Below are 19,626 nucleotides of genomic sequence, written 5' to 3'. Positions count from 1 at the left end.
GATGATCGCACGTACGGAAACCTTAGTGATGTTGTAAACAACCGATAACGTTGTATACAAATTCTATTATGAATTTTTTTCAACAGATTATATATATATATATATATATATACGTTGACTACTACAAATTTTGAACTTTAGGGTTACTAACATTTAATAGTTAAATTAAATTAATTTATATATGTACCTCTGCTACTACGTAATGAGAAAATGTATTTACTTTAACAAGTTGATTTTCTAATATCCATCTAATGGTGATGGATATTTAATACCAAACATTTGCATGCATGCCACGAGATTGAAACAGGTGATAAACGGACACTACCACAAATTTGAGTTGAGACAACTTTTTAAAAACGTTTTCTATAATAAAGAAAAGTGTTGTCTTTAATTAAATGCAATATTTTTCGACAAAACGCAACACTTTTTAGGAGTTGGCTATACAACCATTACCCTTAGTCTAAGGCAATGCTTTTGTGTATCAAAGAGAACTTTTTTTACGAGTTGGCTATACAACAGTTACCTCTTCACGTAAGGGTTGCTTAGAGGACCTAAACACAACGCTTTAATAAAGATTTTATGACAACACTTTTTACAAGTTATATTTTTTAATACATAAAGCAACACTTGTCCATATTTTTTTAAGTTGCCTTTTCATATACCTAAAGTAACACATGTATAAGTTTTCTCTGGTTATTTTTTCATAAACCTAAAGCAACGCTTGTCCAGATTTTTTTAAGTTGCCTTTTCATATACATAAAATAATACTTGTATAAGTTTTTTCTAGTTGTTTTTTATATACCTAAAGTAACATTTATCTAAATTTATTTGTAGTTGTCTTTTTTTAATACCTAAAGCAACACTTTATTGAATTTTTCTTAGGTTCTCTTTTTTTTATATCTAAAATAATATTTTTTTGTTATATTTATATGACATTTGAAGGATATATAGCACACACTAACAATATTTAAATATTTAAATTTAATTTAATCAATATATGGAGAATAAGCTAATAATATATATTGCATGTATATAGAAAGGTGTGCCAATTAACATATTTGCTAAGTTACCATGTCAAATAAATGATAAACATAAGTAAACAAAATACACGTTTTTCTTATGATGAACTTGAACAAAAAAACTATTTTTTTTTTAAAACCAAAGACTTTGTGCTTTACCATTGTGCCAAGAATCGCCTTTATCTCTTCAAAAAATTTCATCCAACCATAAGCAACTACAAGAGACACACCGAATAGCGGCGATTTTTTATGGATTTGCGGCGGTTTTAAACTGCCACAAAATGACATATCGGTGGTTCTAGAAGCATTGCAATTTAGGGGGTGGAGATTTGATTTTGCAGAGGTTCTAAGAAACCATTGGCATAACCGCAACAAATTAGATAATTAATGTTGCGGCGGTTGCAAAACAACCGCTATTTCAGTCAGTGGATTTAAAAAATTGCGACAATTTTAAAACCGCCGCAAATATATGTGATTTTTTAAAAAATGCGATTGTTTAAAACCGTCACAATTTCATACACGAGTTTTTTTTTTTTTAAAAGACCAATTACAAGTGACATTATTTTAAAAGAGTGTAGATTCTAATTGCAAAAACTTTTCAAGAGCCATTTTTTGTTTGTAAATTAAAAAATACATAATCAATTAAATGTAGAACTGCAGCTGTCAACACATACAAAGCAAATGTAAATGGCTTGCCAGCACAACCTTCCGTTTAGGTTCTTTAAGAACAAATTCAGCATACAAATCCTTCAGAGCAATCATGACTATAGTTATCAATGGCCCCATAATAGCTCCCTGCAGAATAACGCACTCCTTCAATCAATCTAACAATGTCATGGAATACAAGAAAAGTCTATCTATACAATTTGACATATAGATTAAACCAAACATGAGTAGAATGATGCCTTCAGAAGTTTCAGAAGTTAGAATCTCTTGGGAATTTAACATTTTATACAGGAAATTATTAGCAAGTCGATACATCCCATTGCCTCTCCAAAAATCAAAATTGAAAAAAAAAAGAGTAATAACATACCCTCCTAATCACTTTCCTAAATATCCTCCTCATTCCTAAATAAGGTTTAAAAAGAGAAAAACCAATATGCCAAAATTATAAAAAGCAACCACACTTTTTTAATCATGGTTACATGAACTATTCATTGGACCCTAAATGCTTGGCATATTATATCTTAAAATTGTTAACAAAAGTATAGTCTACAGAAGTCCACATCACAGTAGCCAATTCCGAAGCTCAAAAAAATAAACATGACAATATCAAATTATGCAGTTAAACTAGTCTTCAAGCCTAAAACAAAATCTTTCAAGCGAAATAAGTTACTGTAAAATGCTTAAATTACTAATACTTGATAATTTTGTTAAATTCTGAAAAAATATATATTCAATTTTCAGTGACGAGTATAATAGTGTTGGATGATTCTTATAATTGGAAATCACAATTTGATCAATTTTAATTATTTCATTTATTCTATTTGAAGAAAGTGATGTTACATTTATTTTCACTCTTAAGTTATAGCCATTAAAATTTTATGCAGAAGATGACTCAAAAGTCAACATATATTGGCTCCATATATTGGCTTTTAGGTGCATGCAAAAAATAGACTGTTAATTCATATGTGAAGTGGTGAATAAGTTTGTACACACAACAATACAAACAATCACAGTTTTCAATCACTGAATCAAATATTCTGTAGAATTTATTAACTCGTTATTTTCTTATCTTCTTAATTTCTTCTTGGTATCATAGAACTAAGGTCACGATTCCATTGCGGCTCTCGTTCCTTTCCACAAGGAAAAAAGAAAAACAAAAAAGAAATAACATTATGTTAAATAGTTTTACAAGATAGACAATGACTTTTATAAACAATGTCAACACTAAATTTTAGAATTGACCCAATAAAGTAAAAAAATACTTCACTCCCAAATTACCTTCTAAACCTTAATATTAGGATAACCATATGCACACCTAGTGAATTGAACATTTAGTCATTATTAACTGTGCATGAGTAAATCGAATCAAAAGAAATAATCATCCAATTAAAAATAATGAACATAATCATCTGCATACCTATTGAATTGAACATCCAATATATCCATTGTTCACATTGTTTTATTCTCGTTGTTTACGTATACTTTTCCTATGTTAAAAATTAGATTGTTGAAAATTCATTCAAATATATTCATCAATTGGAGGCACGTTTCACTGTAACTTCACAAGTTCCCGAACCACGCACTATTTCACAATGCAATCACACTATATATTTGTTGCTGTGAACATTGATCTATACACGTTACATTTCTCACTCAACTTTAGCATAAACAAGTTTTTCAACATTTTCGATTTTAGTTTTCAATTTTGATGTTGAAATTTTAAATTTATTTTTTTAAATATAAAGAATAAAAGAAAGAAAAAGAAACAAAAAAATAGTGTCTAATAAGTATGATATCGAATAGGGCCACATACCCATTAATAGATAATTCCAAATAGATACAGAACTTCAAACCCTAACTTAACTATCTAAAACTTGAGTATTTCATGTAGGTGATACTTAGAAAGTTTGGATATGTTACGTAAGTTTACTTTTATGAGATTCTGTAAAACCATCTGTTCCTGTCCAGTAATCTAAGTCGAGGTATAACTCCTTCTGGTGCCGAGGTATAACTCCTTCTTCCGTGTGTATGGAGTTTTCTGTACTAAGAGCACAGACGCCGAGCTATACTTCAGCCATCCAGGAACACCGGAGGAGGTTGGGACCTGCAAAGAAACTCCAACGCTCAAGTTAGTAAGAGTAGAAGATGAATATCAAATGACTCAGAATGAATAGTATACCTCTTTCATGTTATGAGTGGATATATTTATAGAATTGTTGTGGTTACTTAGTGGGTCTAATATTGTGGTAACTGCTCCTTAATGAGCTTGTTTAGAGAGATTTACAGAGAGATTCCTGTTGGCACGTAGTTGTTAGATTTGATAGGATAAGTCTGTTAGAAGACCAAAGTACGTACTCTCCACGTACTCTTGATATATCACGTGTTTATTTAGTTTTAATCATATTCCGATTTATAGTTTTAGTTTTACCTTAGCCGAATTATAGCCAACGGACGGATCATAGCCCCCAAGCTTGACCTGTGAAAATTTTCAATTAAACAGGTTGAGCTTCCGACCTATAAATCGGAATTATGATTATGGTAGCCTCCAAGCTCAACTTGTTGGATTGAAAAAGAGAGGAAAATGAAAAAAAATTGATAGTCACAGATGAAATAGATAAACATATAAAAAAAGATGAATAAAAAAGATTAGAAAGCGAGATAGTTATGGCTATTCAATGAGTGGTAGCCCCCAAACTTAGCCCGTTAGTCGATATTTATTCAAAAACAATTGAATGGTAAGAGTTGTTCGATCAATATAATTATGTGGGGATACTTTTCTGCTTGAGAACAATTTTTCATGGATGGGATATAGTATTTGATTGACGCGAACTGAAAAATTCGTTCGTATTCGTTGACTGAATCGATTGTATGATCCAAGAATGTAATGATCAATTGTATTTGAGAATTTTTCTGACCCACAATAATTTATTGACGAATTTCTTGCCCAAAGCAATTAATTATTGAATATTGAGTGAATAATAAAGATTTGTAACATAAATAAAATAGGTTGAAAGTAAATATGCAGAAATTATTGTAAAATAGAAAAATAAAAGAGATGAGTCCATCACCCATGTATCAAAGTAACGATCATTGCTAATTGAGTTTTTTTTTCATTGGTATTTTTCGGATTGATTAATTGATTTTGAAGTTGAATGATTGCATCAAAGTATCACTTGTGTGTTGTACTTGAGCTTGAGTGTCCGATCTTTATGGTCGGTTGTTAGGGATAATTGAACATAATAGATAGGTTGGTATCTTGTGCGTTCGGAAATTGGATTATAGTTCGGTTTTGATTTGATCGTGTACTGAATGGCTTATTGATCAAGGAAGATTAATAGAAAAAAAATTAAAAGTAAAAAAGTAAAGATATTTTATTAATAAAAGAGAACACATAACTGTGTTTTGACGTATGAACTTAACTTAAATACACCTTTGAGAAAAAGATATTCCCTGTACTTGTATTGCCACAAAATGTATGTATCTCGTCTGATGAGCTTTGGGTGTTTATCACCGCGGCTTTAGCTTCTGAGGTGAATTATTTTACTCTTTCGCTATTGATTATAACCTGTAAAATAGGATAAATAATTCAGTAAAAAAAATGGTAGTGGGGTTAAGTAAACTTGGCCCCACGGTGGGCGCCAAATGTTCCGTGCGTATGAAGCCGAGGTATAGCAACTCCTTCTACTAGCGACGGTGTCCAGGTGGAAGAAGTATACGTCGGCTGAACTGAAACACCGCGGCGGGAGCACCTGCAAAAAGCACTCCGACGCTCAAGTAAGAATGTGAATTAAGTGAGAAAGTGATAATGAAATTAGAGTGAGTTCTGTGACCTGTCTTACTCCGAGGTTACCTATCTGTTTATATAGGCGTTTGAGATTGCTTAGTTGGAGTTAGTTTTAGGATTCTTCGAGTTTGTCGAAGTTATCCATAAGGATAACGTTTGACCTGTTAGCTGTGGTTCCGAGCTTTACATAGCTCGTCCGGATTTTGCGGGTTGTTATTATTTGATTTTGTTTTGTGCTGAGGTATACGTTATGTACCATGAGGTATGGATATGGTCCGAGAATCTCGTAGAGAATCATTTTGTGACTTCTTCGAAAAGGTCTTTTAAGGTTCTCAACAAGTAACCGTTTTCTTTTTGAATTTGCTGCACGTGGCCGAGTTATAGCACATGCGGCCGACTTATACGGATGGATCACGAACTGCTCTATTTTGAATTTGCAAGTGGCCGAGCTATAGCTTACGTGGCCGACTTATAAGAATAGATCAGACCTAATCTCCGAATTATAGTTTGTATCCGCCGAGTTATAATGACCAGATCATAGCCCCTAAGCTTGACCTGTTTATTTTTAAGAGAAGCATGTTGAGCTTTTATGAAAATAGAGTTATAACTCGGTAGGATATAGAAGAGATGTAATTCTGTTATAATTCGGAGATATGAGAATTAGCCCCCAAGATCAACCTGATAATCTTGAAAATAAAATTGGACAAGCTTGTAATGGGAAAATGGGTTGCTTATTTCAATATATTTTTGAACGAGCTTATAGATGATTGTTTGTTGGACTGATGCCGGCTTATAGGTGATTGTTTGTTGGAATGGCGCCGACTTATAGGTGTCGGTTTGCTTTGATTGATTCAAACTTATAATTATCAGTTTGTTTGGAGTGATTCCGACTTATAGGTGTCGGTTTGTTTGGATTGATTCCAACTTATAGGTGTTGGTTTATTGTATTGATTCCGACTTATGGTTGCCAGTCTATTAGATTGGTTTCGACTTATAACTATCGGTTTATTTTTGTATGCCGACTTTAATATTAGTTTGCCATAATATGTGTAGAGCGTAAACAATAGCTGAACTAAAGGCATGGATAAAAATAAAGAATAATGAAGCTAAAAATAATATACTCTTTATTGAGAATTACCCTCTTAATATAGAAGATATAGGATGAAAGTGCCTCATTAAAAACCTCTCCAAGCAAAATCCGGTGTAGGAAAAAGTCGTGTGAGTAGAAAAAAGAGTACATCTTCGAGTCATAGTTCTTTGCCTGGTAGTGCTTGAAGGGTATAAGTCCCCTGCCGATCAATTTGTTTATTCAAAAAGATCCTCCTGGTCATCTTCTTTTGATTGAGTTGGTTTATTGATTCGTCGAGCTTGTCTAAGCTCTTCTATTTCCATCTGGCCCGCGGCCCTTTCTCGGAACTCCTCCAATGACTTAGGTTTGGTTATTGCAATTGTTTCTCGAAATTTACCAGGTCGGAGTCCGGTCTTAAGCGCATGTAAGTGGACTGCGGGGTCTAAGTATGGAATCTCCATAGTGGCTTCGGCAAATCGAGTCATATAGTCTTTTAGGATTTCATGTTGTCCTTGTTTGATCGTGTCGAGGTAGTCTGATCCGTGCACGTATATCCTTGATGCGGCAAAATAGTCGATAAAAGACCTCGCCAGTTCTTCAAAAGAAAAGATTGTACCTGCAGACAATTTAGAGAACCAGAGTAAAGCAGCACCATCAAGATAGGTGGGAAAAGCTCGGCAAAGTATGGGCTTATTATTAGCGCCATTAAAAAATATCATGGACTGGAACTTTTTGATATGAGCACAGGGGTCACCAATACCCTTATATGGCTCGAGGGATATGGGCAGCACAAAGTTCTTTGGCATTTGGAAATTGGTGATTTTCTCAGAGAAAGGGTTGTCCAACGTCAGCTTTTCCTTTGGCGGAGTGATGCTTAGAGGGTCTGTGTTACCCAAGGCCGAGCTTTTGGAGTTCCCTTCTTCGTTTTTTCTGGCATTATTATGGGTGGACAGTTTAGCTATCCTTCGCACTTCTGCCTGGAGTTCAGCAATTTGAGCTAGTAGCTCGGCTTGTGTGGGTTGATGAACCCCATTATCGGCCATGTTGGAGGATCGGAAATCCTGCAAAAGAAAAGAGCACAGAACTAGGTAGAAAGAACAGTGGGGTTATAATAATGAAAGGCCCCACGGTGGGCGCCAAATATTCCTAAATTTAAGCCGAGGTATAACTCCTTCTTCCGTGTGTATGGAGTTTTCTGTACTAAGAGCACAGACGCCGAGCTATACTTCAGCCATCCAGGAACACCGGAGGAGGTTGGGACTTGTAAAGAGACTCCAACGCTCAAGTTAGTAAGAGTAGAAGGTGAATATCAAATGACTCAGAATGAATAGTGTACCTCTTTCATGTTATGAGTGGATATATTTATAGAATTGTTGTGGTTACTTAGTGGGTCTAATATTGTGGTAACTGCTCTTTAATGAGCTTGTTTAGAGAGATTTACGGAGAGATTCCTGTTGGCACGTAGTTGTTTGATTTGATAGGATAAGTCTGTTAGAAGACCAATGTACGTACTCTCCACGTACTCCTGATATATCACGTGTTTATTTAGTTTTAATCATATTCCGATTTATAGTTTTAGTTTTACCTGAGCCGAATTATAGCCAACAGACGGATCATAGCCCCCTAGCTTGACCTATGAAAATTTTCAATTAAACAGGTTGATCTTCCGACCTATAAATCAGAATTATGATTATGGTAGCCTCCAAGCTCAAGTTGTTGGATTGAAAAAGAGAGGAAAATGAAAAAAATTGGTAGTCACAGATGAAATAGATAAACATATAAATAAAGTTGAATAAAAAAGATTAGAAAGCGAGATAGTTATGGCTATTCAATGAGTGGTAGCCCCCAAACTTATCCCGTTAGTCGATATTTATTCAAAAACAATTGAATGGTAAGAGTTGTTCGATCAATATAATTATGTGGGGGATACTTTTCTACTTGAGAACAATTTTTCATGGATGGGATATAGTATTTGATTGACGCGAACTGAAAAATTCGTTCGTATTCGTTGATCGAATCGATTGTATGATCCGAGAATGTAATGATCAATTGTATTTGAGAATTTTTCTGACCCACAATAATTTATTGACGATTTTCTTGCCCAAAGCAATTAATTATTGAATATTGAGTGAATAATAAAGATTTGTAACATAAATAAAATGGGTTGAAAGTAAACATACAGAAATTATTGTAAAATAGAAAAATAAAAGAGATGAGTCCATCACCCATGTATCAAAGTAACGATCATTGCTAATTGAGTTTGTTTTTTTTTTCATTGGTATTTTTCGGATTGAATAATTGATTTTGAAGTTGAATGATTGCATTAAAGTATCACTTGTGTGTTGTACTTGAGCTTGAGTGTCCGATCTTTATGGTCGGTTGTTAGGGATAATTTAACATAATAGATAGGCTGGTATCTTGTGCGTTCGGAAATTGGAGTATAGTTCGGTTTTGATTTGATCGTGTACTGAATGGCTTATTGATCAAGGAAGATTAATAGAAAAAAAATTAAAAGTAAAAAAGTAAAGATATTTTAGTAATAAAAGAGAGCACATAACTGTGTTTTGACGTATGAACTTAGCTTAAATACACCTTTGAGAAAAAGATATTCCCTGTACTTATATTGCCACAAAATGTATGTATCTCGTCTGATGAGCTTTGGGTGTTTATCACCGCGGCTTTAGCTTCTGAGGTGAATTATTTTACTCTTCCGCTATTGATTATAACCTGTAAAATAGGATAAATAATTCGGTAGAAAAAATGGTAGTGGGGTTAAGTAAACTCGGCCCCACGTTGGGCGCCAAATGTTCCGTGCGTATGAAGCCGAGGTATAGCAACTCCTTCTACTAGCGACTGTGTCCAGGTGGAAGAAGTATACGTCGGCTGAACTGAAATACCGCGGCAGAAGCACCTGCAAAAAGCACTCCGACGCTCAAGTAAGAATGTGAATTAAGTGAGAAAGTGATAATGAAATTAGAGTGATTTCTGTGACCTGTCTTACTCCGAGGTTACCTATCTGTTTATATAGGCGTTTGAGGTTGCTTAGTTGGAGTTAGTTTTGGGATTCTCCGAGTTTGCCGAAGTTATCCATAAGTATAACGTTTGACCTGTTAGCTGTGGTTCCTAGCTTTACGTAGCTCGTCCGGATTTTGCGGGTTATTATTAATTGATTTTGTTTTGTGCTAAGGTATACGTTATGTACCATGAGGTATGGATACGGTCCGAGAATCTCGTAGAGAATAATTTTGTGACTTCTTTGAAAAGGTCTTTTAGGGTTCTCAACAAGTAACCGTTCTCTTTTTGAATTTGCTGCACGTGGCCGAGTTATAGCACATGCGGCCGACTTATACGGATGGATCATGAACTGCTCTGTTTTGAATTTGCAAGTGGCCGAACTATAGCTTACGTGGCTGACTTATAAGGATAGATCAGACCTAATCTCTGAATTATAGTTTGTATCCGCCGAGTTATAATGACCAGATCATAGCCCCCAAGCTTGACCTATTTATTTTTAAGAGAAACATGTTGAGCTTTTATGAAAATAGAGTTATAACTCGGCAGGATATAGAAGAGATGCGATTGTGTTATAATTCGGAGATATGAGAATTAGCCCCCAAGATCAACCTGATAATCTTGAAAATAAAGATGGACAAGCTTGTAATGGGAAAATGGGTTGCTTATTTCAATATATTTTTGAACGAGCTTATAGATGATTGTTTGTTGGACTGATGCCAGCTTATAGGTGATTGTTTGTTGGAATAGCGCCGACTTATAGGTGTCAGTTTGCTTTGATTGATTCAAACTTATAATTATCAGTTTGTTTGGAGTGATTCCGACTTATAGGTGTCGGTTTGTTTGGATTGATTCCAACTTATAGGTGTTGGTTTGTTGTATTGATTCCGACTGATGGTTGCCGATCTGTTAGATTAGTTTCGACTTATAACTATCAGTTTATTTTTGTATGCCGACTTTAATATTAGTTTGCCATAATATGTGTAGAGCGTAAACAATAGCTGAATTAAAGGCATGGATAAAAATAAAGAATAATGAAGCTAAAAATAATATACTCTTTATTGAGAATTACCCTCTTAATATAGAAGGTATAGGATGAAAGTGCCTCATTAAAAACCTCTCCAAGCAAAATTCGGTGTAGGAAAAAGTTGTGTGAGTAGAAAAAAGAGTACATCTTCGAGTCATAGTTCTTTGCCTGGTAGTGCTTGAAGGGTATAAGTCCCCTGCCGATCAATTTGTTTATTAAAAAAGATCCTCCTGGTCATCTTCTTTTGATTGAGTTGGTTTATTGATCCGTCGAGCTTGTCTAAGCTCTTCTATTTCCATCTGGCCCGTGGCCCTTTCTCGGAACTCCTCCAATGACTTAGGTTTGGTTATTGCAATTGTTTCTCGAAATTTACCAGGTCGGAGTCCGGTCTTAAGCGCATGTAAGTGGACTGCGGGGTCTAAGTCTGGAATCTCCATAGTGGCTTCGGCAAATCGAGTCATATAGTCTTTTAGGATTTCATGTTGTCCTTGTTTGATCGTGTCGAGGTAGTCTGATCCGTGCACGTATATCCTTGATGCGGCAAAATAGTCGATAAAAGACCTCGCCAGTTCTTCAAAAGAAGAGATTGTACCTGCAGACAATTTAGAGAACCAGAGTAAAACAGCACCATCAAGATAGGTATCGGGTCATATAGTCTTTTAGGATTTCATGTTGTCCTTGTTTGATCGTGTCGAGGTAGTCTGATCCGTGCACGTATATCCTTGATGCGGCAAAATAGTCGATAAAAGACCTCGCCAGTTCTTCAAAAGAAGAGATTGTACCTGCAGACAATTTAGAGAACCAGAGTAAAACAGCACCATCAAGATAGGTGGGAAAAGCTCGGTAAAGTATGGGCTCATTATTAGCGCCATTAAAAAATATCATGGACTGGAACTTTTTGATATGAGCACGGGGGTCACCAATCCCCTTATATGGCTCGAGGGATGTGGGCAGCACAAAGTTCTTTGGCATTTGGAAATTGGTGATTTTCTCAGAGAAAGGGTTATCCAACGTCAGCTTTTCCTTTGGCGGGGTGATGCTTAGAGGGTCTGTGTTACCCAAGGCCGAGCTTTTGGAGTTCCCTTCTTCGTTTTTTCTGGCATTGTTATGGGTGGACAGTTTAGCTATCCTTCGCACTTCTGCCTGGAGTTCAGCAATTTGAGCTAGTAGCTCGGCTTGTGTGGGTTGATGAACCCCATTATCGGCCATGTTGGAGGATCGGAAATCCTGCAAAAGAAAAGAGCACAGAACTAGGTAGAAAGAACAGTGGGGTTATAATAATGAAAGGCCCACGGTGGGCGCCAAATATTCCTAAATTTAAGCCGAGGTATAACTCCTTCTTCCGTGTGTATGGAGCTTTCTGTACTAAGAGCACAGACGCCGAGCTATACTTCAGCCATCGAGGAACACCGGAGGAGGTTGGGACCTGCAAAGAGACTCCAACGCTCAAGTTAGTAAGAGTAGAAGATGAATATCAAATGACTCAGAATGAATAGTGTACCTCTTTCATGTTATGAGTGGATATATTTATAGAATTGTTGTGGTTACTTAGTGGGTCTAATATTGTGGTAACTGCTCTTTAATGAGCTTGTTTAGAGAGATTTACGGAGAGATTCCTGTTGGCACGTAGTTGTTTGATTTGATAGGATAAGTCTGTTAGAAGACCAAAGTACGTACTCTCCACGTACTCCTGATATATCACGTGTTTATTTAGTTTTAATCATATTCCGATTTATAGTTTTAGTTTTACCTGAGCCGAATTATAGCCAACGGACGGATCATAGCCCCCAAGCTTGACCTGTGAAAATTTTCAATTAAACAGGTTGAGCTTCCGACCTATAAATCGGAATTATGATTATGGTAGCCTCCAAGCTCAAGTTGTTGGATTGAAAAAGAGAGGAAAATGAAAAAAATTGGTAGTCACAGATGAAATAGATAAACATATAAATAAAGTTGAATAAAAAAGATTAGAAAGCGAGATAGTTATGGCTATTCAATGACTGGTAGCCCCCAAACTTAGCCCGTTAGTCGATATTTATTCAAAAACAATTGAATGGTAACAGTTGTTCGATCAATATAATTATGTGGGGGATACTTTTCTGCTTGAGAATAATTTTTCATGGATGGGATATAGTATTTGATTAACGCGAACTGAAAAATTCGTTCGTATTCGTTGATCGAATCGATTGTATGATCCGAGAATGTAATGATCAATTGTATTTGAGAATTTTTCTGACCCACAATAATTTATTGACGAATTTCTTGCCCAAAGCAATTAATTATTGAATATTGAGTGAATAATAAAGATTTGTAACATAAATAAAATGGGTTGAAAGTAAACATGCAGAAATTATTGTAAAATAGAAAAATAAAAGAGATGAGTCCATCACCCATGTATCAAAGTAACGATCATTGCTAATTGAGTTTGTTTTTTTTTTCATTGGTATTTTTCGAATTGATTAATTGATTTTGAAGTTGAATGATTGCATCAAAGTATCACTTGTGTGTTGTACTTGAGCTTGAGTGTCCGATCTTTATGGTCGGTTGTTAGGGATAATTTAACATAATAGATAGGTTGGTATCTTGTGCGTTCGAAAATTGGAGTATAGTTCGGTTTTGATTTGATCGTGTACTGAATGGCTTATTGATCAAGGAAGATTAATAGAAAAAAATTAAAAGTAAAAAAGTAAAGATATTTTATTAATAAAAGAGAGCACATAACTGTGTTTTGACGTATGAACTTAGCTTAAATACACCTTTGAGAAAAAGATATTCCCTGTACTTGTATTGCCACAAAATGTATGTATCTCGTCTGATGAGCTTTGGGTGTTTATCACCGCGGCTTTAGCTTCTGAGGTCAATTATTTTACTCTTCCGCTATTGATTATAACCTGTAAAATAGGATAAATAATTCGGTAGAAAAAATGGTAGTGGGGTTAAGTAAACTCGGCCGACGGTGGGCGCCAAATGTTCCGTGCGTATGAAGCCGAGGTATAGCAACTCCTTCTACTAGCGATTGTGTCCAGGTGGAAGAAGTATACGTCGGCTGAACTGAAACACCGCGGCGGGAGCACCTGCAAAAAGCACTCCGACGCTCAAGTAAGAATGTGAATTAAGTGAGAAAGTGATAATGAAATTAGAGTGATTTCTGTGACCTGTCTTACTCCGAGGTTACTTATCTGTTTATATAGGCGTTTGAGGTTGCTTAGTTGGAGTTAGTTTTGGGATTCTCCGAGTTTGCCGAAGTTATCCATAAGGATAACGTTTGACCTGTTAGCTATGGTTCCGAGCTTTACGTAGCTCGTCCGGATTTTGCGGGTTGTTATTAATTGATTTTGTTTTGTGCTGAGGTATACGTTATGTACCATGAGGTATGGATACGGTCCGAGAATCTCGTAGAGAATCATTTTGTGACTTCTTTGAAAAGGTCTTTTAGGGTTCTCAACAAGTAACCGTTCTCTTTTTGAATTTGTTGCACGTGGCCGAGTTATAGCACATGCGGCCGACTTATAAAGATGGATCACGAACTGCTCTGTTTTGAATTTGCAAGTGGCCGAACTATAGCTTACGTGGTCGACTTATAAGGATAGATCAGACCTAATCTCCGAATTATAGTTTGTATCCGCCGAGTTATAATGACCAGATCATAGTCCCCAAGCTTGACCTGTTTATTTTTAAGAGAAACATGTTGAGCTTTTATGAAAATAGAGTTATAACTCGGCAGGATATAGAAGAGATGCGATTGTGTTATAATTCAGAGATATGAGAATTAGCCCCCAAGATCAACCTGATAATCTTGAAAATAAAGATGGACAAGCTTGTAATGGGAAAATGGGTTGCTTATTTCAATATATTTTTGAACGAGCTTATAGATGATTGTTTGTTGGACTGATGCCAGCTTATAGGTGATTGTTTGTTGGAATGGCGCCGACTTATAGGTGACAGTTTGCTTTGATTGATTCAAACTTATAATTATCAGTTTGTTTGGAGTGATTCTGACTTATAGGTGTCGGTTTGTTTGGATTGATTCCAACTTATAGGTGTTGGTTTGTTGTATTGATTCCGACTTATGGTTTCCGGTCTGTTAGATTAGTTTCAACTTATAACTATCGGTTTATTTTTGTATGCCGACTTTAATATTAGTTTGCCATAATATGTGTAGAGCGTAAACAATAGCTGAACTAAAGGCATGGATAAAAATAAAGAATAATGAAGCTAAAAATAATATACTCTTTATTGAGAATTACCCTCTTAATATAGAAGGTATAGGATTAAAGTGCCTCATTAAAAACCTCTCCAAGCAAAATCCGGTGTAGGAAAAAGTTGTGTGAGTAGAAAAAAGAGTACATTTTCGAGTCATAGTTCTTTGTCTGGTAGTGCTTGAAGGGTATAAGTCCCCTGCCGATCAATTTGTTTATTCAAAAAGATCCTCCTGGTCATCTTCTTTTGATTGAGTTGGTTTATTGATCCGTCGAGCTTGTCTAAGCTCTTCTATTTCCATCTGGCCCGCGGCCCTTTCTCGGAACTCCTCCAATGACTTAGGTTTGGTTATTGCAATTGTTTCTCGAAATTTACCAGGTCGGAGTCCGGTCTTAAGCGCATGTAAGTGGACTGCGGGGTCTAAGTCTGGAATCTCCATAGTGGCTTCGGCAAATCGAGTCATATAGTCTTTTAGGATTTCATGTTGTCCTTGTTTGATCGTGTCGAGGTAGTCTGATCCGTGCACGTATATCCTTGATGCGGCAAAATAGTCGATAAAAGACCTCGCCAGTTCTTCAAAAGAAGAGATTGTACCTGCAGATAATTTAGAGAACCAGAGTAAAGCAGCACCATCAAGATAGGTGGGAAAAGCTCGGCAAAGTATGGGCTCATTATTAGCGCCATTAAAAAATATCATGGACTGGAACTTTTTGATATGAGCACGGGGGTCACCAATCCCCTTATATGAGTCGAGGGATGTGGGCAGCACAAAGTTCTTTGGCATTTGGAAATTGGTGATTTTCTCAGAGAAAGGGTTGTCCAACGTCAGCTTTTCCTTTGGCGGGGTGATGCTTAGAGGGTCTGTGTTACCCAAGGCCGAGCTTTTGGAGTTCCCTTCTTTGTTTTTTCTGGCATTATTATGGGTGGACAGTTTAGCTATCCTTCGCACTTCTGCCTGGAGTTCAGCAATTTAAGCTAGTAGCTCGGCTTGTGTGGGTTGATGAACCCATTATCGGCCATGTTGGAGGATCGGAAATCCTGCAAAAGAAAAGAGCACAGAACTAGGTAGAGAGAACAGTGGGGTTATAATAATGAAAGGCCCCACGGTGGGCGCCAAATGTTCCTGTCCAGTAATTTAAGCCGAGGTATAACTCCTTCTGGTGCCGAGGTATAACTCCTTCTTTCGTGTGTATGGAGTTTTCTGTACTAAGAGCACAGACGCCGAGCTATACTTCAGCCATCGAGGAACACCAGAGGAGGTTGGGACCTGCAAAGAGACTCCAACACTCAAGTTAGTAAGAGTAGAAGATGAATATCAAATGACTCAAAATGAATAGTGTACCTCTTTCATGTTATGAGTGGATATATTTATAGAATTGATGTGGTTACTTAGTGGGTCTAATATTGTGGTAACTGCTCTTTAATGAGCTTGTTTAGAGAGATTTACAGAGAGATTACTGTTGGCACGTAGTTGTTTGATTTGATAGGATAAGTCTGTTAGAAGACCAAAGTACGTACTCTCCACGTACTCCTGATATATCACGTGTTTATTTAGTTTTAATCATATAATCATATTCCGGTTTATAGTTTTAGTTTTACCTGAGTCGACTGCGTTGTTTTATTCTTTTTTTTTTCTTCTTCTTCTATTCATCCCAATCGTAATTAATTATCACCGTACTATTATTTTAACTCTCATTTTTGTTTATCACTTTGATCCATAACTACCATTTTGTTAACTTTTGAGTTATTAAAAATTTGCTAAAAGAATTTTTTTTCTTCTTTGATTTAGATATCTAGATGTATACCTATTATATAGATTCTTATTATTTTTTCAGACTTACTTGTTAAGTCATATTTTATTGCTTTCAGACAAAATTTAAGATATCAAGTATTCAGATTTTTTGTTAATCAAATTATAAAATTTGCCAACAATTATAAAAAAATAATATCAAATATTTTATATCTTCTTAAGAGAGTAATATTATATGGACATTACTATTTTAGCTACTATTAACATATACAATTGGATATAAAAATATTATATTATCGTTGAATATCTTTCCTATTCTTAACACTTATTTGTAATAATTCTTAATATTTCTCTAGATCTAATATGTCAACTTCTATATCTCTAACTAATAAAATTATTAAGATTTTCTTAAAATTTTATTTAATTTCAAAATAAAATTGTAATTTTTATATTTTTATATTTTTATTTTTTTCTAATATTTTTAAGAAATTAAATTTTATGTTTTTTAAATTATAAATTTGAGATAAAAATAAAAATTTTAATAAATAATAAATTATTAATAAATAAAAATAAAAATAAAAATTTTATAAGTTTTTTAAAAGTTATGTGTAGAATAAAAAAGTAACTGTACAAAGAACAAAAAAAAAATTAACTAATAATTATATTTTTTACCAAATTTTAAGACGACAATTATATTAAACACTATTTATCAATAAGATTAAGATGGAAAAGTGAAAATTGGACACCAAACTCTCTTATTCCCTTTATATATTGTTATAGATATTTAATTTAAAGTACATTAAGATATTATAATAATATCTATAACAATATCATTTAGGATAATTATGGAAAGTTTATCGAATCAAAACCTAAGAAATAAATTATTATTAATTAAATAAATATACAAGATTCTTACCTATATTTGGATCATTCGATCTGTTACTTGGACCATATTATTATGAGTATTGAATAAATTTGTTATTAACGTGAAAATATATTGTAAAAGATAATTCATATTGTAAACTGCTTCTGTATTCAAGATCATTTAAGTTAGGCCTAGTATGTTTTTTTGGTTTAAGTGAACAATGTTGTCTGAACTTATGCTTTGCTATTTTAACTTCTGGATCCTTGATCACCCCTGTGGTGTGTCTAGTGTCTACTAAGACAATATGATATCAGTATAATTATGATGTTTGTTATGGATTACAATAATTTTGTCTATTATCATGTATGTTTCTATTTGGTGAATAGATACTTATAATAGTTCAAACATCACCATCATGTATTCAGTGAAACCCATCATGTTAAACAACAAGTTTATGTTAAATTAAACACAATTAAACCATAATTTCATTCATAAGTAACATCATCATTACATATCAACTAATTCAATTTCTCTGATCTAACAACACCTTTAACACACAAGAACATAACACTCCATCTGTGGCTTTACTTGGAGATTAATGTGAACAACAGTGATACACACAAGACAGTAGCCACCACCACTGCAACTGACAGGAACATTATCAGCATCTTCATTGCTCTAACCTCACCCTCCAAGCTACCCAATCTCCATGACACATTCAGTCTCCATTCATCATAGTCCCCACCAAGATCTGCATCAGTTTCCGCCCCTGCTACATACCCATCTTTCTCAACCCAGCTAAAGAAGTTGCAGTGACTTTCCTTCTGAATTTTTCAAAAAAAAAAAAGAAAATCAATTTCAACTACCCAGCAGAATAGACAAAGGAATATGGAAAACAAGCTTAATATATGATAACCTAACTCACCGGGTATTTGGCACAAGTGTGGAACAACCTATCCGGATTCTCTCTTGTGCCAGACTTCTTGATTGTGGTCTTCAACCCACAAAAGCAAGTCTGGTCCTTCATCTTCCTCCTCCGTCGCATGGAAGAGTTCGACTCATGGCTACCGATAGACTGCGACGGCAGGTCACCACTCCGGCTTCCACTCATCATAGCAGTGACTCCTCAAACATACATCGCCATCTACCACGAGGATCACGCACATATATGCTTCAGATTGGGGGTTAGGGTTGTAACATTAGGACTAATTTGACCTAAATAATCAAACATATCTTATCAGCATTAACGGTTGCCATGTTGGACCTCACCCCGCTGGCACTTAACGTTCCACCTCAGCAAACGTTAGCCACGTCACCACCTGAGAGGACGGAAGGACAAACTCGATCAACGTGAGTAACTTTCGGGGACGACTTTGATTAATTTTATCTTTCGGGGACTAAAATGGAGATCGAGGTATCTTTCAAGGATGTTTTTGACTATTAACTCTAATGGGATGTATAACTTAACTCTTCTGGCGAGGTGTTGCTGCCTCTGTTCTTCGCTCATGTTTTGTCTTCGTCATTTGGCATAGTCTTGCCAAATCGGTCAACCACTTCTATTGGTATCCTGTCAACTGTAATTAATCAAAACAAAGAAAAGATGGATAAGAAACGAAGAAAATTTTTCTAGTAACAGCAATAGTGAAGTGAGAGAGAATAAGGAAAGAAAGAGATCATTATTATAGAAGTTACGTGAATTTATAAAATAAGAGAGAGCGTGAATGAAGATGAGGTAGTGAGAGTATTGTAACGGAGAATAACTGATGTGGGGTAAGTTATTAGGAAGAATAAGAAGGATAAAAATGGAAAAAATTTTGGACATCAAAACAGGTTTTCTCATTATATATTGTTATAGATTATTACTATGGTCGTTATCATCTCAACTAGAACTATTTGCACTATATCTTATTGCCAACGGCCATTCCGATATTTTATTGTGGGCGACAAAATTTTTTTTATGCAAACGATGGCCAAATTGTCGATAAAATTTGGTGTAAATTAGCGCCAATAATATTATCTATGGTTAACGATGGAATATTCGTTGGTAATAACTTTACATTTTTTTGTAATTACAATTACCATGCACGCATTATTTATTTTTTTTAAATCAATTTATTATTTTAAATCACGCTATTGAAAGCCGATGGTTGGGTGTTAGTTGGTAATGCGTTTAGGTTGTTTAATTTATTTTTAATTTTTTATTCAATAATATGAGTTTAATTTTGATTCATAAA

The sequence above is a fragment of the Arachis ipaensis genome, chromosome B04 (assembly GCF_000816755.2).
Source record: "Arachis ipaensis cultivar K30076 chromosome B04, Araip1.1, whole genome shotgun sequence".
NCBI lineage: Eukaryota > Viridiplantae > Streptophyta > Magnoliopsida > Fabales > Fabaceae > Arachis > Arachis ipaensis.
This window is presented reverse-complemented; position numbering follows the sequence as displayed.